A 27,795-nucleotide genomic window follows, 5' to 3' on the forward strand; every position below is an offset into this window, starting at 1 on the left:
CTTCATGGACTGTCATCAACTGATTAGAATGTATGGGCCATTGAAGAATTTATGGACAATCAGATTTGAGGGAAAACATAAGTTCTTCAAGAAAGTGATACGTGATGCACAAAATTTCAAAAATGTTCCCCTAATGCTGGCCAAGAAGCATCAAATGGCAATTGCCTATCACATGAATGCCAGTTGTTTTTTCAAGCCAAAAGTACAAATGGACAGGGTCTGTAGTTCACTTATCACAGCCTTTCCTGAAAATGTTCAGGAATAAAACTGCAGAATCCTAATTGTAGTACAGTGCTAGTTTCATCCAGTGTTTACATTGATGGAATTAAGTACTGCCCAGACATGGTGGTTTCAGTTGGATCTTGTTCAGGTTTGCCAGAATTCATGCAGATTGAGAAAATCTTGACGATCAACACTGACATAATGTTCCTCTGCAAACCTCAGATTGCATGGTACATTGTGCAGCTTACATTCGCTGCAAGTTGTTCTGCCTTCTGAACTAAATGACCCCTTCTCTTTGGCTGCTTATAATGTCAGAGGCCAGTTCTAGGTCACATTGAAGTATTATATCTGCTGCTAAATTACATTCTTTTGTATTATTGTTTATTGTTTTTTTGACTTCTGCTTTTTTTCTTTTCATTTTAGAATTTCACTTGGCCATGTCGATGATACTTCGCGCTATTGTGCACGACAGTGACATCCGAAAAGTAATAATTCCTGAAAAACCAGCTGATGGTGATGCCTTGAAAAAGATGCTGCAAGAGAATCTTCAGCTCACTTACACATTCAGTGTCCAATATGAAGACCCTGATTTTAACCATGCATTGTGTAATGTCAGTGACATTAATGACTTGCCAGACAGGGCAACACTGAAAATAATTCCTCTAGACACATCTCCCTCCTCAAGTCAAGCTAACACTGTACTTCTCTCAGATTCTGATACATCAGAGCAATTGTCTGCTGAACGACAGCTTGAATGGCCAGAGGATTTTGAAATACCCAAATTCTCCGTTAATGTTGAGTACCGTCTCCGTCAGGGAAACCTTGCTTTTCTTAAAGATGGTACAACTCTTAATGTGGAAAGAGACTTAAAACATGACATACTGGAAGCACTTGCTGGGGCAATCAAAACTTTAAGGCATATTCAAGAGATGAAGATTTTGCCCAAGTTGCTGCAGCTCTAATAAACACACATACCTGTTTGACTGAACAGGGCTCCCCAACAGGCTCAGCTGGCTGGTGAGTAAATGATGACATGAATTTCAAGTCTGGGTGAACTAACCCAGTGGCATGGCAGTGTAGGCAAGACAGATAACACTGACAACTGATCATCCACATTTCCCTGCTAATATTGTATTTATTTGGTTTTATACAGGTGTTGGATGTTGATGCAGTCTGGGCACTATTATCTGTTGGTTTGCTGACTATCACTGAAGATGAAGTACTTCTCCAGATCTTCTCTGCCTTGACCCCATGTCTTCTGCCATCATTGTACAGGGTAGTACTGCAAAGAACCGTCTCCAGGGTCTACCTCGAACATTTGCTTCCGGACCACCATGTGCTATGTTTGGATTACTGGTACATGTGGATTACCCTGATGCTGTGAAGAACACTTACAATATGATGCTTGACTAACTAAAAAAATCTTTAACTTTGAACTGTCACTACCTTTGATTGGCCATACTTAATCTCATCGTACTGCTACCTTCACTGTTCAGCATAAACAAAAGCAGAATGTTTTTGCTTTGTTTCAAAATGTTTATAATACAAGTTAAAACTGCATTTGGAGTAACGGTAACTTGTTATCTTTAACTTTGAACTGTCACTACCTTTGATTTATGGGTAATTATGTGTGTGAAGAATAGAACATTGTTGTCATGAATTTGTAATGGAAGTTTGAAGCATTTAAGTTTCTGGAGTAACGGTAACTTGTTTTTTTTTTAAGGCAATTGGTTAAAACTAGATTGCTGTTCAAGTAAATAAAGCAGTCACCTGTGCTCCTGTTTATACTATCCTGAAAATTCTGCCTGTTGTCATCAGTTTTGTTCCTGAATGCTTGCTTATGGATAATTGTGTGTTATTTGAGTTCACACTGTGACACTAGAGTTAATTATTTGATGTGTGAGTGTTTTATGAATGAGAACATAAAATATCTGTAAAATGAGGCCAACTTTGGAGAAATCATTAAAAAATTTGGAATGTGTGTGTATATATGCATTCCAGTATAATATATAGCCTAGAGTATTATTTCTAAACTACTAAATTAATTATTAAAACATTACATGATTGAAGTGTTTACTCATGGTCCATCGTTAATTTAGAATTTGGCTTTGGATTTTAACTGTGTTAATGCATTAAGCCATTTTTCAAATAACGGTTTTCTGGCGGACAAAACACATAAACTTATAAAATGTTGTCTTTCCATTTGGTTTATACTGCCATTATCTTAGTGCCATTAGTGATATATGGTGCTTACAAGAAAGCTGTGAATTGGTTGTTCCTGGTTGTTGTTCTACAAGTGCACTTCTAAATAACATTGTAAGTTCATTGATTAGCTATATTGCAGTGTAATTTTAATTTTACTCGTCATATTTTCGTCAATGTTCTGAAGGTTATGAAATATTCGGGGATTTGGAGGTGCTAAAATGTTATAACATGCAGGTTTTTTTCTTTCTTTTTGCTCCGAACAAAACAAAACAAAAAACACTAAAACACTAATCTACAGCACTTAAGACATTGACGACAAAATCACACACACAACTGTCAAAAGGTATTACAGACGACAAGGGCGTAGTCGTCACAGCTTCTCACCATGCGAGAAGGGGGCAACGAAAGTGTCGCGCTTCTTATCACACGTCCTTGGTCACGGCAAGGTACGCGACGATCGACACGACTGATTGCTTAGTTAGCAAGGTAAATGCATAAATCACACCTCATACATGCACGTACGCACAAACATGCATATGGAAGGCCCAGAGGGTCTAAAACACGCAAATTTTAATGCATAAACAACACGTTAAATACGTGTTTTTCACGCGTAAACAACACGTATTTAACGTGTCATTTATGCGTGAAAAATCAGCGCGTTAAATACGTGTATTCAACGTGTTAAATAAGCGTGAAGTACACGTGAAGTACGTGTTAAATACGCGTGAAGAACACGTTAAAAAATCAGTTTGAACGGGTCAGTGTCATTGGCTGTTGAGGACTTGGGTCAAACTACTTCTGTGAGCTTAAAGGAGCCGTATGTAGGATTGTGTCCTAAACTGGTACTGCAATCACTATAAAATTACTGTAGAGCATTGTATCCCCTCCCCCTACCCCCTGACTCGAGGTTGCCAGATGAGCTGCAGGATTCAGCAGAAACAATGGCTGCTTCAATGAGCTTCCAATGGCAAGTGACAAACAGACGTACACAGTAAGTTTTTTTTTTCTGTTAATTATGTTTATGCTTCATGAGAGATATTTTGATAAGTAATTATGTATTTAAAAAATGTACTAATTGTCATTAGTTAAATATAATCGTAAAGATTTATGCTCGTATGTGACAGTATAATCGTAAAGATTTTATGCTCGTATGTGACAGTATAATCGTAAAGATTTATGCTCGTATGTGACAGTATAATCGTAAAGATTTATTCTCGTACGTGACAGACAGAATGGTAACTGTTAGTCTAGGCTACTGTCTCAATTACGTTTCAAATTGCCATAATGGGCGTGCTAATGTTGTTTTCCTCAGCGTCTCAGCATAATGACAGAGAAACGGGCTTCTATAATCCATTGCTAATGTTAGCATACATCCATGTGAGCTAACGATATGTTACTTTGCACAAACATGGCATAACTTTGTTCGACTGTCATGAATATATGAAATGTCCATTGACATCAAGTACAAGTTAGCCAAGCAAGATGACATCTTTACCTGTCCAGGAGAAAATTAGCAACGTTGGCGTCTGTGTTCAAATTCTTCTCCGTTTTCAGCCGTCTCCATCTTTCAGAAGCATCTCCAATACAAAATTCTGGTTTTATTTCGGACTTTGTCATGACGAATTTTCTGAATTATAACGAAGTCTTTTTGATTTAGTAACATTAGACATTTTTATCCGACTGGAGTTAGGGTAGGTTACAGCAAAGCTGGCAACACGGAACCCGAAACACTACTGACTTCGTGATTGGTAGATAGGTGGAGGGAGGCGCGTCAGGCCAAAACACAAAAATGACAACATCAACATCAGTTGAGGGCTGCAAGTCCACTTTTTAAATGACAATATCCTGGCCGGACTACTGTTGTCAGTGATATAAGTATTTGAAATGAACATGATTTCTTAATGTCTAGTGACACATCAGGGCCAATTTTATGATTGATTGAAATAGACTTCTTACATTACAGCTCCTTTAAGTACTTTTTCAAAAATTGAGACCTTAGATTTGTTCATTATTAACAATACCAATCAATAATAATTCAACTACTAACAAAAAAATATATATATTTCCAAAACCAAAAAGTGCGATATAGTTTTGAAACAAGAGGTAGTATTCAACTGTCAAACGCTTTGGGAAAAAAAAAAAAAGAAAGAAAAAAAAGAATGACAGCACCCTCTTCTACATTATCAGCATAGTCTAAACAGTCAAGCGCTAGTATAATGTGGGGAGCATGACAATGGAGTTGAGGATCCAAATGCGAGCTTTATTCCAAAGAGTGGTCGAAACAGGCAGGGTCAAACAACAGCAAACAGGTACAATCCAGGGCGTGACTTAAGAGTAATCCAATAAACAGGCGAAGGTCAAGGTAGGCAGCAAACAATCAGAAACAAGGAAACAGTCCAGGGCTTGGGAACACTACAGGCTAACAATACCCAGCAGAAACACAGTAAATTTGTAACGATACAGGCTAGTGTGTGTGTGTGTGTGTGTGTGTGTGTGTGTGCAATCTTTATAGTCCTTCTAACATGTGATAGCTGTGAACTGAGTTGTGATGAGTCCAGGCAAAGGATTGCGGGAAAGTGAGTCCAGGGTGAATGGCAAAGGTACAAGGTGGAGTGCCCTTTAGTGGAGATGCGGGCACTCCAGCTGGCAATCGTAACAGAGACCCCATCCCCCAGTTTCCCCAGCCCTCACTAGCTGCTGCCTGTCTGTGGGGGGAAGCTGGTGATCCACTGACAGATGGAGGTGGGCACGGAGAGCTAGGTCAGTTTGGCTGAGAGAAGGTCAGACATGATGGTATTTCTTTGAATGAAGGCCGAACTGAAGTCCACAAATAAGATCCTTGCGTAATTCCCAGGTCTATCAAGATGTTGCAGAATATAATGCAGACCCATTTTAACTGCATCATCAACAGACCTGTTTACTCTGTACGCAAACTGAAGAGGATCCAGCAAGGGTCCAGTGATGTCCTTCAGGTAGGCCAGGACCAGTCTCTCAAATGACTTTATGACCACAGACATGACAGCAACATGTCTGTAGTCATTAAGTCCAGTGATTTGGGGATTTAAAAGTCTGTTAGTGTGTACCTGGCATTCCCTGCGTTATGGGGTCCACATGTGTGTGCATTATGAATGACAGTCTATATAGACCGTCTATATATATATGGGTGCTGACCATGGTGGTGGGCCATTTAGACCAAAAAATGCCAGGGCTGAATTTTTTTATTTATTTATTTATTTTGTCCCAGTCCAGCCTCTTTGCAATCAAGTTGATGAACTAAGTCCACCACCGTATCAAGCTGGTCTTTTTCGGAGCAACTTTAGCAAGAGCATCAAAAGTTATCCTTCAAACCACCTGAGAAGAGATGATGCCAACCCCTCAGAGGACCTCAGATGATGCTAACCCTGAAACGTCATACAGAACTACCACATTTTACTATAAGTTTGATTGCATAATTGCTGTTAAAAGTGTTAATTGTCTGTTTGTTTACATCTTTTATTGATTTTTCCGAACATTTCTGCCGTATACCACTAAAATGACAGTCATCACTGATAAGCTACTACTAAATATTGTAGAAACTTAATTTTCTGTAAAGTTGCTTTGCAATGATTTGTACCGTAAAAAAGCTATATACAAATAAAATTGAATTGAATTGAATCATTCTAACGTCTTCTCCATAGGTCTCTTTCAAGCCATGCAATTTGAGCACCCATCTCTGTAACTGTAACATTGTGCCTTGGCTATATTAGCCCTCAAAATTACATTTTCAGCCTTTAAAGCTCACATTTCCTTCTCCATCATGGATAGCCGTTTTAACATCAACTATGAGTTGTTGCACAGAAGTTGCTAAAGTGTCCACCTTGGCCGAAGTAAGCGCTGTAGTCTTCTCGATCGTTAAAATCTTCAAAAGCGTATGATTAGGTTTCAAGCTAAGCACCTTGAATAGCTTCAAGCACTTCGGAAGTATTCTCAGAGTTCAGTTTTATACTGACTTTATTTATATTTTTTTTTAGCAGGAGAGTTACTTTTTTGAGGGGTATCAGGCAGACTGGGATAATCAGCAAAAGCTTTGGGGTTTCCATAAGAGACTCGTAAGTGAGATCCATCTCGTCTGTTTCAACATTGAGAGGAGGGGAGTGATGTTTCCAATTTCTCTTTTTGCCCATTCAAAGTCTATTTCTCCTACCCTGTTAAGATGCAAGAGGTATCGTCATGTTAAGTTGTGGTTGTCAGCTGCAAACTCCCAGTTTACCTGAGAGAGAGAAACAGCATGTCTAACTAGTTGTTGATCAACGCCATTTCATATTGCATTTTAATTGGCTGGTCAGTAGATGTAGGTCATAGGAGTGAGCACACTATGTGATGATCATGCTGAATTTCTGACATTGTCAGAAAAGTATTATAGGATATCTTTGGTTTCAAGACCGTGACAACGGCTGTCTTTGAACCTCTCTCCCTGTACAACACAGGACTACAGATTAGGACCCACGATCATAGAAATCGCCACAATTGTTCACAATGGCAATCTTTCATTTAGGACAGTCAAAAATCATCCCGGGCTTACCATTTGGCCAGGTTTCACGTCTCAAGGACTTACTGTTTGGTCTGCACGATCAGTTTTACAGCATAATAATAATAATAATAATAATAGTAATAATAATAATATAATAATAATAATAATAATAATCCTTACAATTACAATAGGGTTTCTACACTTCACGCTTGAACCCTTAATAATAATAACATGTATACCTTTCAAAAGTGTAAATGTCAGTAGGATTTCTTTTTAAAGAAATTTCATACATTTATACTGTAAGGACACATTACAATGATCAAATGTAAGAGTAAAGAAATAATGTTACAAAGGATTTCTACTTGCTGTTCTTTTCAACTGTTTATTCATCAACGAAACATGAAAAATTGATCACCGTTTCCAAAAAATAAAAAATAAAATAAAAATAATTAACAATAATGAAAAATAAGCAGCACAACTATTTCCAACATTAAAGAAAAGTCAGCAAATCAGAATATTAGAAAGATTTTTGAAAAATCATGTCACACTGAAGACTGGAGTAATGGATTAAGAAATTCAACTTTGCCATCACATTAATAAATTACAATTTAAAAATTATTATAATAGAAAACCTTTATTTAAAAATTCTTACAATATTTACAGTATAACTATTTGTGCTGTATTTATTTTATCAAATGAAGAAGATTTTAAAAATTCTTACCGACCCTAAACTTTTGAACGGTAGTGCATGTGACTATGATTTACAAAATAATTATAAATAAGAAAATAAGGAGAAGAAAATTAGGGTTAGGTTAATGTTTAGCTAATGTAATACAGCAATGTTTTTAGATATAGGCAATACAAACATACTACCATGAATTGCAATTTAAATATTATATACCACTGTTTTTCTTTGCATTTTAATAATCAGAATAAGATTTGTCATTGTGGTAATGAGATTGAGCAAATGTGCTTAATTAGAAAAGGCAAAACAGTAAAAACAGCAAATAAAAATAGGCTTTATTTCCTGTACATAAAATGTAATTTCTTATTTCTTTCTTATTGTGGTGAAATATGTGCTTGTTATTTTCTTGACAGGAAATTAAATCATGTATTTCTTAGGTGATGAGAAGTGTCTAGTGAGTAATTTCAATACTCCTTTCACACATCAACTTTATCCTGTCACAAGCTCCACTGTAGAACAAAAAAAAAAAAGATAATCCATCTGTAGACATTTTTGCATACTATTTTCAATCAAGTCCCAAGTCAGTATCACTTTATAATAACGTTCTGTTATAAGTTATTTATAAATTATTAGTTAATGATGAACTAATCATTTACAAAACATGACTATACTTTCATAAAATTATTAATAAGTAATAAGTTAACATTTTGTAGTAATGTTTTATTAATTTAGTTATAAGTCACTTATAAGTTATTAGTTAATGATGAACGAATCATTTACAAAACATGACTATATGTTCATAAATGATTAAAGAGTGGTATGCTAACGATTTACAAACGTGTTTTAAGTTATCTTAAAAAAAGTTCAAATCATGAAATAAATCAAACTGATTATTAGTAGATGGTTTATAAGTTATTAGTTAATACATTATTTATCACTTATAAATCATTGAAGTATTTCTGTCAAAATTGTTTTGTATAATTATCTCAATAAACAATTGTTAATCATGCACAAATGATGAATAAATCATTAGTTAATGATCAGTATATGATTTATTGGCAAATTTGTGTAGCTGGTCTGTGTTCAAAAGCACAAACATGCAGGTATGCTAAAGCGCGATTTTTAAGAAGAGAAATTCATTTATTTTGAAATGGATAAACATTTCAGGTGATTCCAGTGGCTTGTGTTAAATCCTTTCACTCATCAGCACAGACTTGTGTTCTGTGTGGATCTAGTGATGAAGTGAACCTCTCAACTGCTTTTACCTTCCACTGAAGCTTACATCAGGTGCACAGAGTTAAAGACTCCATGTGTGTCAGAGAAGACAGCTGTCTATACCCTCACCAGTCAGTACACACTACAAAGTGTTCAACACCTGTTATAGATGATGTGTAAACGCATGAATAAATTATTTACAAAGCTTTCTGCATCCCCTAATCTAAAATGAACACTATCCATCACTTGTAAATGTTACAAATCACTTGTAGACCTTTCTTTCTTACCTGTTACAAATAATTGGTATATGTACAGTAGCAGCGGCAGTTTTGTAATTAGACTATGCCCACCCCAGATCTAACCCGGGGGGAACTATAAGTAACCACCAAGACTTCTATGGAACTAGGCAATCAAGTTCGGGCACTGAACAAACAAAGAAATGGTTCCATACAAAAAAAAGAAAATACAATTTATTTATCAATTTCACAGCAAATTCACAGCAAAAATAGTAAACACTCCAAAGCTGATGTCAGCATATTCCTAAAACACTAAACACGTGCACAACCACACCACCAACACAGCAACCGGTCACACAGTGAAGGTACCCACACTACACACCAAGGTGGGCCCACACACCTCGAGCATGCCGTTCCCACCATCAGCACTCCAGCTCCTCAACATATAACAAAAAAACAAAAATAAACCAAAATGAACTACAGATCAATCATTTCACACCATAAATCAAACTAACACCACACACAAAACCAAAAACAAAATAACTTTACCAACAATGACAATACTAACAAGGCAAAACAAACGACAAACAAAAGAAAATGAAATAATGATAACCTAACATTGCAAAAACAACAATAATGCTAACAAATGAAAAACAACAAAAAAGTTAAATAACTTTACAAAAACAGTAATGCTGATAAATGAAATAAACAAACAAACGAGACAAATGAAATAAACGTTTAAGAAACAAAGACACACAACCCACTCAAACGATCACCATTGAATCACATAAACACATTCATCCGTGGATAAATGAATCCGAGGGCAGATACTCAGGGATACTCAGTCGGCCCACACAAGGGGCCTATGATGCAGTGTCTTTGAAAGTTGAACTCAGTCCGTCGTAACTTGGACGAATTCAGTCCATCCTGCCACAATCTACCCAGCCTACCAGGAGGATAAGGCAAATGAACCATTTGTATCAACAAAGCTGTTATCTCCCTAACACACCGATCTTGGGAGATGATGGAGGTTAGAATGTTGTTCGGGAGGTCTGTCGTGCTCTCACTTCAGTCCCATCAGAGGGGCCAGGCAACACAGCCACCCCAGGGAGTAGAGGACCACTAATATCCACTTGAGGAACTGAAAGGAGGGACGTACGTGATCGTTATTGGCTGACCCCCTTCGCTGGGAGACTCAGACTGCCAGTCGAGAAGCTGGCCAGCGTGAATCATCAAGTCGTAATCGCTCAGCCATTCCTTCTGCCGGGTTACACCTAAAGGTGGATGGCTGGGCATCAGTTTGATCGATAACAGGGGGCGTTGGTACATTTTCGCGACCACCGGTTTCAACACGGGGAAGTGAGTGCACCTGCCGAGCCTTGCCCTCAGGTCACTTACTGGTGCACCATATATGCCGTGCCACCCTCCTTCGGTGCTCTCAGTACCTGAGTGCATTACTGAGCTTCAACAATATCTGGAATTTCTGTGGCGCCCCCTCTAAGAACTGAGATCTCGGTGATATACTAACTGGCCTTCCTGTAAAGGGTACCTCTCGAACTCGCTGATCAATGGTTTTGTCTTACGGCGCGTAAGTTGCTGCTTGCAGCCGTTATTATCTGAATCCATGAAATGCCAAATTGCAAACGAGCCTGCTGTTCTGGACCCATGCGTGAAAACCGTGACAACACCAGAGGGCTCAGGGACATTACCAATAAAAGAAATCCAATGAGCAAAACGTGATTCTTGCCCCCGAACATCAAGGAGTAAAATGGTTTACTCCCCGGTGGCCTGCGTGGGGGTGTGTGTGTTATAACAATATCAAGATTTGGGGCAAGGCAACGCAATTCCAGTCTCGTTTTTTTGTGAGACTGGTGAAAGTTCGTAATCAGGTTGTGCATGGTCCTATTAAAACATTCGCACTGCCCATTTCCCCACTGGGTTATCAGGGAGTAGTAGATAGCGTGTTTTATGGTCGGGAATCCCATTATAGAACCACAAGCTGCTGAATAAGCCCATTTTTCAAAACTGCGGCCCTGGTCCGAATGAATTCGGCCAGGGGAACCCACCACTTTGAGAACCACTCCCCCACCAGTACCCGTGCCACTGTAGGGGCACTGCTGATCGCTAGTCGGGAAAGCCAAAGTCTACTTGCTAACAAATATTATCTTATATCATTATCAAGACAGTCTCTCTGCCCCTCCTAGTGGCGCTCTAGTAGATAGAAACTCAATTGCCAAGAGATTTTCATTGGGTCGCCCCGCACAGGTTAGGTGGCCCATATAAAACTCTGGCGCACGTAGGGATGATTGTCGTGGCAACCCTGACATCTTTCGCACAAAATGGGCACCAGGCGTGCCACATCGTGAGCCATACCGGCATGAAGCCACCGCTGCCGTTTAAAGCTCCAGGGTCCTTTCGGTTCCCTGGGTGGCCATGCTGCTGACTGGGGCCCTGTATTAATACTTCTTTTTTCATGGCCTCGGGCTCTAGGACCACAATTGCACATACCATTCTTCCACCGGTCTGAACGGGAAGGCTTACGGTAACACCACACCATTCCCACTCCCACTAAACGATTCCCATGGTTTAAGCAGGTGCCACCGCTGTGGTGAGGAACACTGGTTTGCGCCATCTTTGGGGGGTGGGGCCGTTCCCCCCGCTCCAAAAGACTAAAGCTTCCCTGAATGGTTACGGAGTCTGCCTGCTATGAAAAATAGCACAATCTCCGCCGGTGTATGAGCCGGTGGTAGAGCAGGAGAAATGGCCAATTGGGTAACCTTGGTCAGTCCCCCTGGACTGGTAGCACCTGTTGCAAGTGGTTGCGAGGGAGAAGTAACGTACCCGGGGTTATAGATTCTATGGTTTGGGTGTCTGGTAAATGCAGGCCTAGATACGAGATAATGCATTTTTTGGCCATTTTTATATCATCCCCGACGATATTTGACTTCATAGTCAAATGAAGCCAGTTGGCCTAGCCAGCGCGGCTCTTATGGCGCCGAAACTTCGCTGAGGCCAAATGACTCAATGGGTTGTTGTCTGTATAGTACTGTGCATTGTGACCCAGCCAGATACTCACAAAATTTTTACTGTCATCGGCCACATTTAAGAGCCATGAACTCCCAGTTTCATGGAAACTATAGTTCTGCATGTTCCTTTCTGCAGGTCTCAACCCCCCGACTGGCATAGGCCTATAGGCCTCACTACAGCCCCCTTGGCTTCCTGTGACAATACCACACCCAAAACCCCCATAGCTACGCATCAACCTCTAAAATAAAAGGATAGTGCCCAAAATCTGAGGCGTTAACGCTTAGTACTGGAGCAATATGTCACTGTTTGTTCTTAAGAGTCATCAAAACCTACCTGACACTCACTAGACCAGACTTGAATGGCTGCCTTTTGAAGCCTTTTTCCGGACCCCACCACTTGGGCCAGCTCTGCATACTAGACGATGGTATTGATTTATGTTTTTTAAAGGGGCAGACCAACTTAGCAAAACCCTCAACAATCGCCTATAGGTAGCTAGCGCATCAGAAAAAGGACCGTCCGTAGATCAGAGACTGTGGTAGGAGTTGGCCAGAAAGAAGTACCACTTCGATTTTACTGGGGTCCGTGGCCACACCTTGGTTTGAGATGACATGGCCCAAATACCGTTTACTGCTGCTGGAAAAACGCACACTTCGAGAGCTCTCACCTTTAACCCTTCACTGCTTCCAACCGACTCAACACCACCCCCAGGCCTCTCAAGATGTTGGTTAACCTGAACCGGAAAAGACCACAATGTCGTCCAAATAAAGTAAGAGAAGCAACGACTGACACTGTTGGTCACAAAATATCCGCATGCAGTCAATCTGCTGAAAAGTGCTGGGGGGCATTGCACCAGTATTTTCCGAAAAGGCATTCGGTTCCACCTCAAAAAATAGTCCAAAGGGCATTGCAAAAAAAGCGGTCTTGGACCTATCCTTCTCTCTAACCGTAACTTGGTTGTAGGCCACTAGCCAAATCGACCGATGTGGAAAAACCATTGGGGACCCGTCAGCGCATCTAACGACTTTTCTATACGTGGAAGAGGAAGGACATGCATCTCTTCTTGTTTTGCTTATTAACTGTTCGGTAGTCCCACGCACATACGCAGACTGCCATCTTTCTTTTCATGAGAACTATGGGGGAAGCGTATGGAGTACAACTTTCTCGAATCACCCGTGTTTCCCAACAGTTGATTAATATGTTCCTTACCAACTCATTACTCCGATGGGGGTATGAAGTTCGATAAGTTGTCGCACTGGGGTACTATCTTGAAGGGGGATCTCATGAGCAATTAAGTTGGTTACACACCAGACTAATTCGTTGGCTTGAGGAAAACATGGGCCATATTTCCTTAAAAAATCATTACCTGTTCTTGGTCCTCCCTAGACAACGGGGGGACAGGTTCAAAGCTCTCATATTGGGTCCGACACTGAGGGGGAGGCTGACTGAGAAACACACACAGTAGCGGCTATTAGGAGGGCACTTCGGTGACCCCACGCTGGTTAAGCTAACAATGTGGCACATGTTCTAACACACCTACAACCCCGGTGCGGGGATAGAGCATCACATCAGCGGTGCCCACATTGAAAACCGGTACGTGGGGGCAGTGCCTCGAATCACGGTGAATGACGAGCAGAGGACGATCACCACCAAACACCCGCAGTAGTGAATCCCACCTCTGGGGGTTCCAATACCACAGTGCAGCCCCCAGACATACTGGACGAACAAGTAGCAGCCACTAGCTTCATTGTGCCCCCAGGGGATTGATACAAGCCCTCCTACCACGAACCCTTTACTTTACCCCTGGCCCACCAGACAGCTGTAGGCTACTACTATGGCAGCGTTGGAAAGCCTGTTGGACCGAAAGACAGAAACAGGTGTCCTCGACACTGATGGCAACTCGAATGATAAAGCTAGACCATGAAGTCCAAAGAGCCTCTTGGAAACACGTTTGAATCAATTCATTCCCAAAAACAACCGGGTGCTATAACATATGGGAAACTACCTGGTGGACTCCTGAACCACCTAGTAACACCACACTGTGGTATCATACTTCCCCAATCAAAGCACCACACCCATTTCCATAGTTACCCGATGTTTACGGAATAGGCTCAAGCCATTGGCCGACCCTAAGCTGCAAAACAATGGCATAGAATGAAGACGCTCCGGACCCAAGGTTTTAAAATGCTGCAAAAAAAACCTCCTCCAGTGGGACAGTAGTCCACCATCGGAACAAGTATATTTACCAAGCATGGACACCTTGGACCAACTCCCAATATTAAACCTGACATATGGACAGCAGGCCATTAACATTAAAACCTTGGTCAAATTTGATAAATCAGTTTATTGAGCCAGCAGCTTGCCCCACCGGATGTGTGGCTCTGCAAAACGGTGGGCACTGTAGTTTTACGAGCAGCTGAAGTTGGGCGGGCACTGGCCACCAAAGGGGAGGGCCTCGCACACAAAAGACTGGGGATCGATGAAGAAGAGACCCGAAACCCATCACAATTCACTAGCCCAAATATGGCCAGGCTGTTGGCTAACAAGCGCGCATATAACGGCCCATTACGTGACGAACGACCACGCATGTCCGGGCGTTGCAAGTGTGTACAAGATTTTGGAGTAAGCCTGTTGTAAGTACATGGCTCGAACGAACACGTCAAGGATCTCCAATAGCAAGTCGAAGTAGTATTTATTCTAGTACCAAAGACACGAGGTAGTGTAGGGGTCCAAAAGACAGCAGACAAAAGTCAATACTCGGATTGGCAACGCAGGACTCAGGGGGCAGGACAGATAGCAGGGAAAACCAGAACACGATCCTCGAAAAAAAAAGGGGGGGGGGGGCAGAAATCCAAACGGACACCAGGAAACTGGAGCCAAGGGAAAAGATCAGGCAGTGCCGACCGGGAAACCTCCACAACCATCGACAAAGACAACGATGGATGTGACAAACAGATTTGGATAATTCTCACTTCAAAACAGTGGCGACTGACTAGCTCCATCAGTGGAACACGAAGCCGAGCTGATGAGACGCACCATTCAACCCACATGCACCCACATAGACCGAGGGCAGTCAATGAATCCATGAACAGTGACAGTACCCCTCCCTCCTAGGAACGCTGCCTGGCATTTCCGACACCCTTACCTGTCGATTGTAATCATCAATAAGGAGTGATCCAGGATGTCCCTAGCAGGAACTCCAATCTCCTCCTCCGGACCGTAACCTTCCCAGTCCACCTCAGGTTACTGGAATCCGTCCCCTCCGCCTCGAGTCCAGTAATCGATTAATCAATATGTAGGTTCCCCATCTACAACAGTCAGCGCGGGGGAACCGGGGGCAGGCGGATTAAGTGCAGAGAATGAAATACAGGCTTTATTTTTTTTGATACATGAAAACGGGATGAACTCTCCTGGTACGCTGGGGAGGAAGGTTGGAGGCGGACTGCCACCGACTAATAATTTTGGTGACAGTAAATCGGGTCCAATGAATTTGGGGAGCAAGTTTATTAGAACAGAAGCCGAGAGGAATGTTCTTGGTTGAAAGCCACACCTTCTTGACCAGCGAATTATGCGGGAGGCTTAGACCGTGGATGCGATCGGCTTTCAGCCTTTGCGCTCACCCACTTGGAGTAGAGTCTCACTGGCTCTCAGTCCATGTGCGGGGACACCCCTGACGACAGCGCACAAGAGGGCAGACCGCCGACTTCGATTCCAGACTAGGAAAAATTGGTGGCTGGATAACCTAAACTACATTCAAACGGAGAAAGGCCCGCGGATCTATACTGGTAATGTATTGTGGAGCCGCATTCACCATTGAAAGTTGTTGACCCATGAGTGAAGGATTCCTGGAGACCAGACATCGCAACACCCTCTCCAAATCTTGGTTGGCTCTCTCTGGTTTGGCCATTACTCTGGGGGTGAAACCCTGAGAACAGACTGACAGTCGCTCCCAGTAATTTACAAAAACTCTCGCCAAAATTGGACACAAACTGGGGTCCTCTGTCGAGAACATGTCTATCGGAGGCCATGTAAGCCAAAGACGGGTCTACAATTGTCAACGCTTGTCTCCTTGGTTGAGGTGAGGTAATTTGGGCAAGGGAATGGAAATGAGCCGCCTTCGAGAACCGGGTCCACCACAGTCAAAACGAATCAGATAAGTTCTGGGACGGCGGGGAGTGGCTGGGCGGATGATAAAAATCTAGCAGCGGCTATGTGCGGGACCAGGTCGTCTCAAGGGACAGGCAGCCGCGTTGAAGTAAGCCCATCTGGGGGTCGATTGGAAGTCTTACCAGTGGCACACAAACCGAAAGCAAGCCAAAACAAAACTGTGAATCACGAGCCCATGGTGGCCACCAGAACCGTTTGCTTGACCAAAAAAATAGGTGCGACAACTACCTGGATGACAAGCCACATTGGAACAATGCCCCCCACTGAATGATCGCCTGACCAGAATTCTCCGGCACAAATTAAGCGATTCGGTGGGTAACTGGGCGAGAGTATGCTTACCCCTTCTAAGTCCGCCTTGACCTTCGATTCACTCACTTGACCTCCCATGTGGAGTGTCGGAGACAATTAGGGTCTCAGGTAAAATGCACTCGGGAGTAGACCGGGCGCTCGGACCACGGCCAAAAAATACGCTGGATAAAGAGTCAGGTTTTACGTTTTGGAAACTCCGGGCGGTACGACAGAGAAAAATCAAAACGCATCGAAAAAGTGCCCACCGAGCCTGCCTGCGAGTTCCACCTTTTAGCGCCCCTGCTATATTCTAGGTTCTTGTGGATCGGTCCCAGACATATGTGCTGCACCCGACCCTTCTAACCAGTGACGCACTCCTCCAACGATAACTTGGACCGCCACACAACTCTCTGGCACGGCTAATGTCGTAGTTACGTTGCGGCAGCTTATAAACGACGGGACAAAAACGAGCAGCGAGGATCGTGCTCTTATCGCCTGTAGGAGAAACGCTGGCGACAGCACTGTTCCTACCCCCACCTCTGATGCACTGACCTCCACCACCTAACTGACGTGAAAATGGATCAGGGGCTGTATGGATGGGGGGCTGAACGAAAACGAAACGGCATTTTCAGCTGAGCAAACACAGCCTCAGCTGTGTTCGACCACTGCTGAACGTCGCCTGGGGGAGGTCACAGGCAGCCAGAGGCGCGACGTAGTTGGCTGAAGTTGCGAAAATATAAAACGCCGGGTAGAAGTTGGCAAATCCCAGAAACCTCTGTAGGGCCTTACGGAATCTGGGCTTGGGCTACACCACAGCCTTGCATCCCTTCTCAGGGTCCATCCAGATCTCCCTCAGATCTAACGCGAGTAAATTTAGGAAAAGGAACAAGACTGTGCATGAAAAGCACATTTCCTCCGCCTGGACAAAAAAAAAAAAGCCCATTCTCTAGCAACCCTGAAGCACTTGGCCTGATCGTGTTGAACGGTGCTCCTGGAGAGACACACACAGCGTAACCACATATGTCATCCAGGTAAACATATATGAAAACTGATCTACCATGTTCTCTCAACACATCATTGACGACCAGTGCCTGGAAGACCGCTGGGCAGTTGGAAAGCCCGAACGGCATAACCAAATATTCAAAGTGCCCCTGGGGGTGTTGAACGCTGACCCTCCATTCATCCCCCTTCCGGATGCTAACCAAACACATATGCATCTACGCGAATCCACTCCCCTTATGTAAGATTGACGTTCCCTGCAACTCTCGAAAGCTGAAGACATCAACGCAAAGGATTAAGTATCTCTTGACCGCGGATGCGTTCAAACTCCCGGTTAATCAATACAAGGTCGCAGGGAACCATCCTTCATACCCGATCAAAAAGAGATCCCCACCCCGCTGAAAGAGAAGGCGAATGGATGAAACTCCGCTTGCTAGAGAATCAGAAATATATTTCTCCATAGCCTCCTTTCTGGAACAGGCAGAATGATATAACTCTGCCCTTAGGGCGGAGACGCATCTTTGGTAGTAAATCGTCTAGCCACAGCCATAGGGACTCGATGCGGAGGAAGAGAAGCAGCCTGGGACCTTACTGAACACTTCCTTCAGCGTCGAGATACTCCGGTGGCACGTTGGACTATATTCACTGACTCCTCCTGCAACACAGAACAAGAAACAGACGGAACAGCAGACTAAAGACATGAGGCATACCGATTGATTACTCCACAAATGGACACAGAGTTCTGGACCCCACTCTACCCTGGTCCCGTGGTGATAGCCCAACCACGGATGACCCAGGGACACATGGGGTGGAGTTGAGGTGACTGGGTGAGGTAGGAGAGCCCTTCCCAGTGTGGTTACCCGAGTAAATGAGCGTGATGAGTCCAGGTGGTGTGTTTTTGGAGATAATGGAACGGGAGTTCCTGTCCATTAAGAGCTGGATAGTGATATGGGGTGTTCCAGCGCTCGTGATCGGGAGGTGAAGCCGTGTTTCTCAAAGAAAAGTCCATCAAGTTACCCTCCACCTCGGGAATCCACCAGCGCTGGCCGTCTGAAGGAACCGCCTGCCCACTGGAGTCTCACCGGGAGTGAGGGTGGCGTAGGAGGGTCTGGTCATGGAAAGCCCGCCCGACAGTATTCCTCATCTACCGCGGGCTGTATCTTTTAGCGGACAGGTAGAAACGAATGGCCGGCGCCTCCACAGTAGAGACACAGACCCCTCTGAGCGGACGATGTCTCTTTCCTCCCGGGAGATTTAGCCCGACTCCAACTGCATGGGTTCAGGAAGTTAGAGGGGCCGACCGCGTTCACTCTCCCCTGTAACCGGAGAACTCAGCGAATCACCCACAGGAGCCTGGTATGGCGCGAAGTCTCTCTCTGATTTGCAGACGCATCGTGACTCGTAGGTGCAAGTTCGACCAGTTACATCAAGCTGCCTTGGGTAGTTCCTTAACGTATAATCCCTTTGAAACACGGGTCAGCCAACCCATGACAGGAAATGTCACACTGCGCCTCATAGTTCCATTTGCAATCGGCACGCAACGTCCGAAACTCGATGGAATTAGCGGAAAACAGAGTTGGTTGTTCTTGTTGGAATCGGCCAGTTGAGGGCTGCCTCGCGTTCCGGCGGACTCGCGGTCGGAACACGCGCCACATCTCCTGATTTGAGTGCGTGGACCGGGGAGGGGGGGGGGGGGGGAGCAGCAGTTTGTTGATTCTGCCACACCGTGTTCCCCACAGATCAGCACGTCCAGACAGAGCGTCTAACCAGCGTTCATTTGATGGCGAGGGCTACCAGTAGCGCTCGATCCAATCAAAATGGTATGATGTTGCCTACAAACGACCACTGGCACGGCGCCAACTTACCTAAACTCACTAGTTCAATCTAGCACCCTCCAGAAGTTTGCGCTTGCAACTGGAACGAAGCCTTGTGTTGCCATCCCACGAGGTTCATAAATCACTCTCAAGGACTTTTTCCTGGATGCTGCTCACCAGCTGGTGAAAGGACCTCCCGATCTTCAATTCAAACAGCTGACTCTCTTACTCATTTCAAAAAAAAATCTAAAATCATCTTTTTCGCCTGCCACTTAACCAACTAATACTAGTACTTACCTTTTTCTTGTCTATCATATTCCCAAAAAAAAAAAAAAAAAAAAAAAAAAAAAAAAAAAAAAACTCGCAAACTAGTGTTTGCATAGATAACGGACTGCATAGCACTGTAACCGTTGTTGTTCTCTTTGAGTTTGTTTTACTGTTTCATTTGAAAAGCGCTTGGAAAAAAGGTTGCAAAAATGTTAAATGAAAAGTAAAAAACTAGTGCCCCCTTTATTCCCTGGGAAAAAAAAAAATGTCATGGGCTGCAGAGAGAAGTAAAAACAAACCCTTTGGTTAAAAAGGCTTGCAAAAATTTTTGGTTCCCCGGGAAACCCTTCATGTGGGGATGCACGGTTGGCCGGTTAAGGTTGGGTTCTCCGGGGAAACAAGGGGGGGTGGTGCTGGGAGTGGGCCCTCTCAGACGTGGAAATTGAGGGTGAGTCGGCCCCTGCGTTACCGGGCCGTATCCCCCGACCCGAGGCTCGATTGTTCTCCTGATGTTTCATGGGGCGTGGTTTACGGGGCTGCACTCGGAATCCTGGTGTGGCGTGTTTGTATGGCTCGAAAGAAAGTCAGGACCAAATAGCAAGTGACTTGTGTTTTTTAACACCAAGACCAAGGTAGGAGGCCAAAAAAGCAGACAACAATACTCGGTGGGAAACGCAGGACTCAGGGGCGGGACAGCTGCGGGAAAAACCAAAAACCCGACCCTCCGAACAAGGCAAAAAATCCAAACGGACCCCGGGAAAAGGGCAAGGGAAAAGAGGCCCAGTGCCGCCGGGAACTCCAAAACCCATCTGAAAAGACAAGACGGAGTGAAAAAAAAATTTATAGCATTTTTCAAAACAGGGGCTGATCAGCTCATCAGGGAACACGAGCCGCGTGATGACCGCCCCCATTCAACCCCCGGCACCAAAGCGAGGGGAGAAATGAACCATGAACCATGACAGTATTGCTTTTTGACGTCGAGCTGTTCTTGTTGAAGTTTCAACATTCCTTTTTTTCACTCACTTGACGGCGGGGGTGTCGGGGGATCATGCGGATACCCTGACCCTAACTGGATCCAATCCCGAGGGAACAGGTGGCTGCGCCCTACCACCAGGAAACCTTTCCTTTCCCACGCAGGGCCCCCCTTTCACGCCGTAAAGCCCACAAGAACGTATTTCTTTAAACTGACCCTAAGGGGGCTTCGCATTTTTCCTACCATCAGGTGCCGACCCTTTTTTCCCTTTCCATGAGGGTCTAGGGCCAAAGAAAATCTTTAAGGGTTTCGCCTTCCTGTGTCCCGAAAAAAAATGCCCCCGCAATATAATAGAATCGTACAACCCCTAAAAATTTTTAATATTCAATTATACGAGTGGGTCCCTCGATCAAAGCTGGGCGGACTTATCTCGTCCGAGCCCCCTTAAGTGGGGCATTAAGGAAAACGGCTTTATATTAGTGCCAAATGCCGTACTCTCATACTTGCTTGTGTTCAACCACTCGCTCAACCGTTGGCCCATTTCCCCCTAAAAATTTGGGGCATGTACGTTCCCGGAATGAAAACCCCTCTCCGCTATAGGGCTGCAGCCCCCCATTTAGAACCTTAAAGGCTGTGGAAATTAGGTAGTACAGGGATTAATTGGGATCCTGTACAGTAAAGCCGTTTTTGGGCCAAGCTTTTCATTATTACTTTAAGCTGGGCCCCAAAACCCTCACCCCTTTTTAGTTCCTCATCCAGACAAATCAAAATCACCCAACCAGTCAACAGGGAAAAAAAAACCCGACAACCAAGTTACGGGGCACGTGAGAACAACTGCCTTTTTCAACAATAATTACCAAATGCCTCAAACAAGACACAAGTAACTTTATCCCCAAAAAAAAAACAAAACCAAAAAAAATAGGTAACTTTTTTTTATATTTCCCAAAAAAACCCCCTGGACTACGCCCCAAAAGTAGCGCGCCCTTTTTTAATTAAACGACCCCCGGGGAACTATAAGTAAACACCCCGACTTTATGGAACTAGGGAAAAAAAGTGGGCATGAACAAACAAGAAATGGTTCATACAAAAAAAGAAAATAAAAAATTTTTTTATCAATTTCCAGCAAATTCACAGCAAAAAAAGAAAAAAATCCAAAAGTGACTCAAAATTTTCCCAAAAACACTACACCTGGAAGGGGCAAAACCAATCAAATATATTAAATTCCCCGCAATCCAAAGGAAATGAAAATTTCATCACAAAAAAACAATTAAAAGCACACGGGGGTGTGATCGGTCTGTATGGGGTCTTAATAACACAAAAACCGAGTTTAGGCTTACTGGTGGGCGCCCAGCGACGGGTGGATCCAAAAAAATCAACCCCAACACGGGTGAAAAAAACACCACCAAACAGAACCGGTACACGGAAAGGGACCACACTAAACCAAGGGGGCCCCCCACCCGAGCCGCCTTCCACCCTCAGCATCAGCCCTAAATATAAAAAAAAAAAAAAATAAAACCAAATGAACTAAAAATATTTTACACATAAATCAAAATAACACCACAAAAACCCCCCCAAAAAAAAATAAATTTTTCCCAAAAGACAATACTAACAAGGGAAACAAACGAAACAAGAAAAAGAATAATGATAACCTAAATGCAAAAAAACAATAAGCTAAAAATGAAAAAAAAACAAAAAAATGAAAAACTTTACCCAAAAAAATAATTGATAAAGAAAAAAAAAAAACGGCAAATGAAAAAAAAACATTAAGAAACAAAGACCCAAAAACCACCAAAAATCAATGAACAAATAAAAACAAATTTTGGATAACTGAACCGAGGGGGAATACCAGTACTCAGTCGGCCCACAAGGGGCCAGATGCAGTGTCTTTTTAAAGATGAATCAGTCCCGGGAACTTTGGGTCGGCGAACCAAAGTTGCACAAAAGGCGAGGGCTTTAAAAGCCGAAAAGCAAAGCAGCGCTGCCCCAAGGCAGGCCCCACAAACCTTCCTTGCTATAGCGGATCCCAAAAACAATAATAATAACTATTAAGCTACCACCCAAATAAGGCAACCCCAAAGCCCCAAATGGGAACCTTACCTGAGCAAAGCACGCTGAACCCAATCGATGGCAATGCGCAGGCGCGGTCAGCAAAAAATAAAAAACGTTATTTCCCTTAACCGAGGAAAATGGGGTAGCGCAACCAGCAAGGGAAATTTTTAAACAACGGAAACCACAAAACCACAAGCAACCTAGAACGACAACATTTGCAATAGACCTCACATAACCCGCGACACCACCCCAAAATGGCTGAACCAAAACAACACGAGCTCCAGCATCACCCATTTTAGGGGGGTCGTTCGAGCTTAACCCCCCTCCCGACAGGGCTGGCCACCCAGAACACGCGAGCCAAACGCAAACCCATAAAAAGGATGAAAGCCATTGTAACAAAAAGGGGGGGAGGGCGAATTCACCATCCTCCCATACACAATCATTTTTTAACACTTTTGCATCCCTAACAAAAGGTAAAATTTTCACTTGAAAAGTTTACATACATTTCAGTCTTCCCGTTCGATCCATTCATCCCTCACTTACCCGCTGAACTTTTTTTTTTTACATTTTTTAGTGTGTACAAGTACGACTGGTGGGGTATAGACAGGTTTCTCTGACAAAATGGAGTTTTAACTCTGGCCCCGAGTGAGCTTTAGTGGAAGGTAAAAGAAGTTGAGGGTACTTATCACTAGATCACACACTCCCCCAAAAGAACAAAGTCTGGTATGAGTGAAAAAGGGTTTTAAAAACAAGCCGGAATCACCTGAATAAGGCATTTATAAATGTTTTTCCACTTCAAAATAAATGAATTTCTCTTCTTAAAATAGTGCTTTAGCATACCTGCATGTTTGTGCTTTTGAACACAGACCAGCTAACAAATTCGCCAATAAATCATATACTGATCATTTACTAATGGTTTATTCATCATTTGTTCAAAAGATAATTATACAAAACAATTTTGACATTAATACTTCAACGGTTTATAAGCGATAAATAATGGTATCAACTAATAACTTATAAACCATCTACTAATGATCAGTTTGATTTATTTCATGATTTGAACTTTTTTAAGAAACTTACAACACTTTGTAAAATTGTTCGCTCCCACTCATTAATCATGTAGGAAATATAGTCATGGTTTGTAAATGATTTGTTCACATTAACTAAAATTATAAGTGACTATAATGGAACTTAATAAACATACTAAAAGTTAACTTATAAGTATTCATCATGTCTGAATGTATAGTCAGTTTGTAAATGAATCGTCATCATTAAACTAATAATTTATAAATGAATTATAACAGAATGTTATTCATAAAGTGTACCTATAGGCCCTTTCCAAAGACCAAAGGACTGTTCACAACAAAGATGAGAATAGTTAAAAAAAAAATCACAAATAACAGAAAAACCCCAATTAAACCATTTACATCTGCAAAAACAACAAATAAATAGACATAGAAAACCAGGTATGTTTTCAGCAAAGATATAAACATCAAGCTGAGTCCCGGCTACAATGTTTCACAATGCCCAATGGCTATGGTTGAGACACATAGTAATTAATATGGTAGATACGACACCATATAGTATGGTATGAATTCTGTATAGTTACGGTTGTGAATGGGATGCCACTTTTACCCAGTTATCTATTTCATCTTTTTCAATGTCTTTATCTGTAAATCATTTAGAGGGGGGAAACGGTCTAAGATTTAGGCTGGTATGAGGTATTGGGATCAGAGTAGTAGCTAACTTCCCTACCCAACACAAAATGTACACGTGTGACACTGCATTTACACACCCCACCTGTCAGCACCTTAACATGCACCTATAATACAGTATTTATATGTGCTTTACAGTGCTTATTTCATTATTCCTGACCTCATCTGTAAAGCATACACAGACTTCTTCTGTTGTAGCATGCAAAAACACATGGTAATGTAGCTGCTGGAATCTATGAACAAGCTGAGCTCTACTATGAGAGGGAACAATATTTAAAATCTTAGTAAAAGCTTTTTATCAATAAACACAAACATTTTAGTGATAATTCTGTTATTGCTGTAAAAAAAGTAAAAAAAAAAATACTTTCTCATTGTCAATTGCAGCAAGTCAATAAGGTAAAATCCAAGTCTCTAGCTCCCTCTACCAGAGGAACTCATTTAATACAACCTGCCTGGTTCCTATAGCTACAAACTTGTATAACTTGTATAACTTTTCTTTTACTACAACCAACTGCAAATAGAACAGTATCATTATAAATGTCTACATAAAATGTGTTCTGCAAAGGAAAGTGAAAGTGAAAGTCGTGACATTTGCCAAGTATGGTAACCCATACTCGGAATTGAGAGTGAAAGTGAAAGTCGTGACATTTGCCAAGTATGGTAACCCATACTCGGAATTGGTGCTCTGCATTTAACCCATCCAAGTGCACACACACAGCAGTGAGAAGTGAACACACCGTGAACACACCTGGAGCAGTGGGCAGCTATATCCAGCGCCCGGGGAGCAAATAGGGGTTTTGTGCCTTGCTCAAGGGCACTTCAGCCATGGGTATTGAGGGTGGAAGAGAGCACTGTTCATGTGGGTTCATGTGGGTTGGTGTTTATGTGTGTTTAGACGTCAAGATCAGCGTTCTCTTGACTAGTGACAAATCTCCAGAGAAAGGCCCCTTAGGCGAGGCATGGCCCCAGGGGACCGAGGAGGCATTAAGGTAGAGACGGCTATAAGGAACTGCTCTTCTTCACTCCAGGAGGGGGTCAGAGCATTATCACTTCCTGGGTGAAAGGTGTTGACTGCCTGGACAATTCTAAGAACACAGAGAGAGAGAGAGAGAGAGAGGGAGAGAGAGAGAATCAAAAATAGAATAGTCTAGTGCCTCAGAACAAAACTTACATATAGTACATGACTGAATAATTGATTAATCATTGATTAATTACGACATGCAATATGTAAAGAGATTGTTGACTCAAAAATTTTAATTCTGTCATTTACTCATCCTCATGGTGTCCCAAACCTGTATGGAACACAAAGATAAAGATGAAACACAAAGATATTTTGAAGAATGAAGAAAATGTTTTTGTCCATACAAAATTAACAATATTGGACCCTATTGGATACTTTTGGACTCTATCGACCAAAAAAATAAATAAATAAATGAAATTTTGGGTGAACTATACCTCATTTTGACTGGATGCAAATTAAATCTACCAAGGCGATGTGTTTAATTCTGTGTGCTGAGTGTCAAAACATAAAACTTAATCAAAACTTAACTGCGAAAACAAATTTCATATATGGTCGGTATTGGAAAAAAATACACATCTAGACACCTAGAAAATGACCCCCACATAATGATGTACACACACGCGTGCACACACACAAATCCTCTATAATTGTCTGTCTAGCTGTTTGTATCTCTATCCTCAGGTGCATCTTCAGTCCTGCAGTCCCCTGATGGTAACTGGATCGCCCTGCAGAGCTCCCAGCATTCCTGGCCCAGTCTGCTGACCAAGTGCAAGAGTCTTGTTTTCAGCGTGCTGGAGAAAGAATCAGGCGTGGTATCCATGTATGACAAGATGGCTCTGATTCAGATCCAGAGGATCAGGGGGCTGCCCTGTTACAGTTTTGCAGACGCCTCTCCGATGAAACGTATTATGCTGACTCCCAACACAAACCTGAATGGATATACACTCAACACCCACCCATTACATCACCCTCCTCAGGTCAGTACACCAACACTGAGACTCCTACCTCAGACTCTGAGACATCTCCTGCCCTGTCCACTCAAACCTGCAGACCAGCCCACGGTATGCCGCAGAAGAGGTCATCTGATTCACACCTGTATCCTCCATACAGACATCCTGTAAAAATTGCTGCTTCGCTTCTACTGAGGCCAGAGGCACTGGATGTAAACTTTAACCCCCGTCTTGAAGGGGACAGTAGTGATGGGGAGGAGAAGCGAACAAAGCAGGTCAGATGAGGCGGGAGGAGAAGAGCAAATACAAGACATCAGAGCACAGCTGAGCACATTTGCACTGTACAGCTCTGCCACAGCGGTGAAAAATAATAGCCTGCTGGTTGATCCACAAAAAAATCATACTGAGATTACTTTGGCACATATATAACATTTGTGATTTGGACTTATATTATGACAAAAGATTTGACATGTCATTTTGTTGCTGCTCGCATATCAAGCACACAAATAAAAATAAACCTATGCTGATTTTTTCTAGATAGGTGTGCAAAAAAATAACCAGCAAATGAATATCTTAATGAGGAGAGATCCTTAACCAGACCTATGTGATTATTAAAGTAATTAATTATTAATTAAATGTGATTATTAAAGTATTTAATTATTATTATTACTATAAATATATAGGAACATTTTTTCTGCCCCTACCCCTCTCTTTAGCATCATGTGTTTTTAAGGCATCACAGTTAAATTCTCCTTGAGCTTTTCCATTTAGTGTCTTACCAGACTCTTATCCTCATCTCTGGATGAAAATGCTTGCCACACCTCATGTTCTATAAAACTTGTAATTATTGGCAAGATTGTTTTTGTTTGTTTGTTTGTTTGTTTTTGGGGTTTTCTTGCTATAAACGTATTACTTAGGGACATACAAATTAATACATTGGAATTCCATTTATTTCTTTAAAAACAACACTGTAAAATCGCCGCTTAAGTGGGAATATAGATGACTTCTTAAAGATGAATGTGATGCTACTCATCATTTGTCAATATTTAAGATACTAAATAGAAAATGACCATTTTGGCAAGAGGAAGCAATGGAAGTTATAAAATCATTGAAAACAAAAAGGAAGAAAACTTGTTTAGAATTTCTTGCTTTTGAAAGTTTTGAATATGGTTTATATTTGACTCCAGTAGGTGGCAGTGCATGACAGAGTTGTGCTTTTTATTGGCATAAATAGTGTGGAAAAAATGTTAACCCTTATTATCTCTAGCGCCATGAAGTGTTTATTTTATATTCTTATTATTTCTCCTTCATAATATGTCTCTTCTGCTCATCTCAACTGTTCATCTCTTTTAATTACATCTCTAGGATGAACAGTGGCGGCCGTCCTTCCCTCAGCACTTATGGATGGATGCGCCTCGCAACATTGAGGAGGCCAGGAGAACCCAGTCCCTCTGA

General features: G+C 42.4%; 1 pseudogene; it reads left to right on the forward strand.

Moving 5' to 3' along the window:
• Nucleotides 1–659: 659 nt before the first annotated feature.
• LOC122135457 lies at nucleotides 660–27,795 on the forward strand (annotated as a pseudogene).

Source organism: Cyprinus carpio, chromosome A24 (assembly GCF_018340385.1).
Source record: "Cyprinus carpio isolate SPL01 chromosome A24, ASM1834038v1, whole genome shotgun sequence".
NCBI lineage: Eukaryota > Metazoa > Chordata > Actinopteri > Cypriniformes > Cyprinidae > Cyprinus > Cyprinus carpio.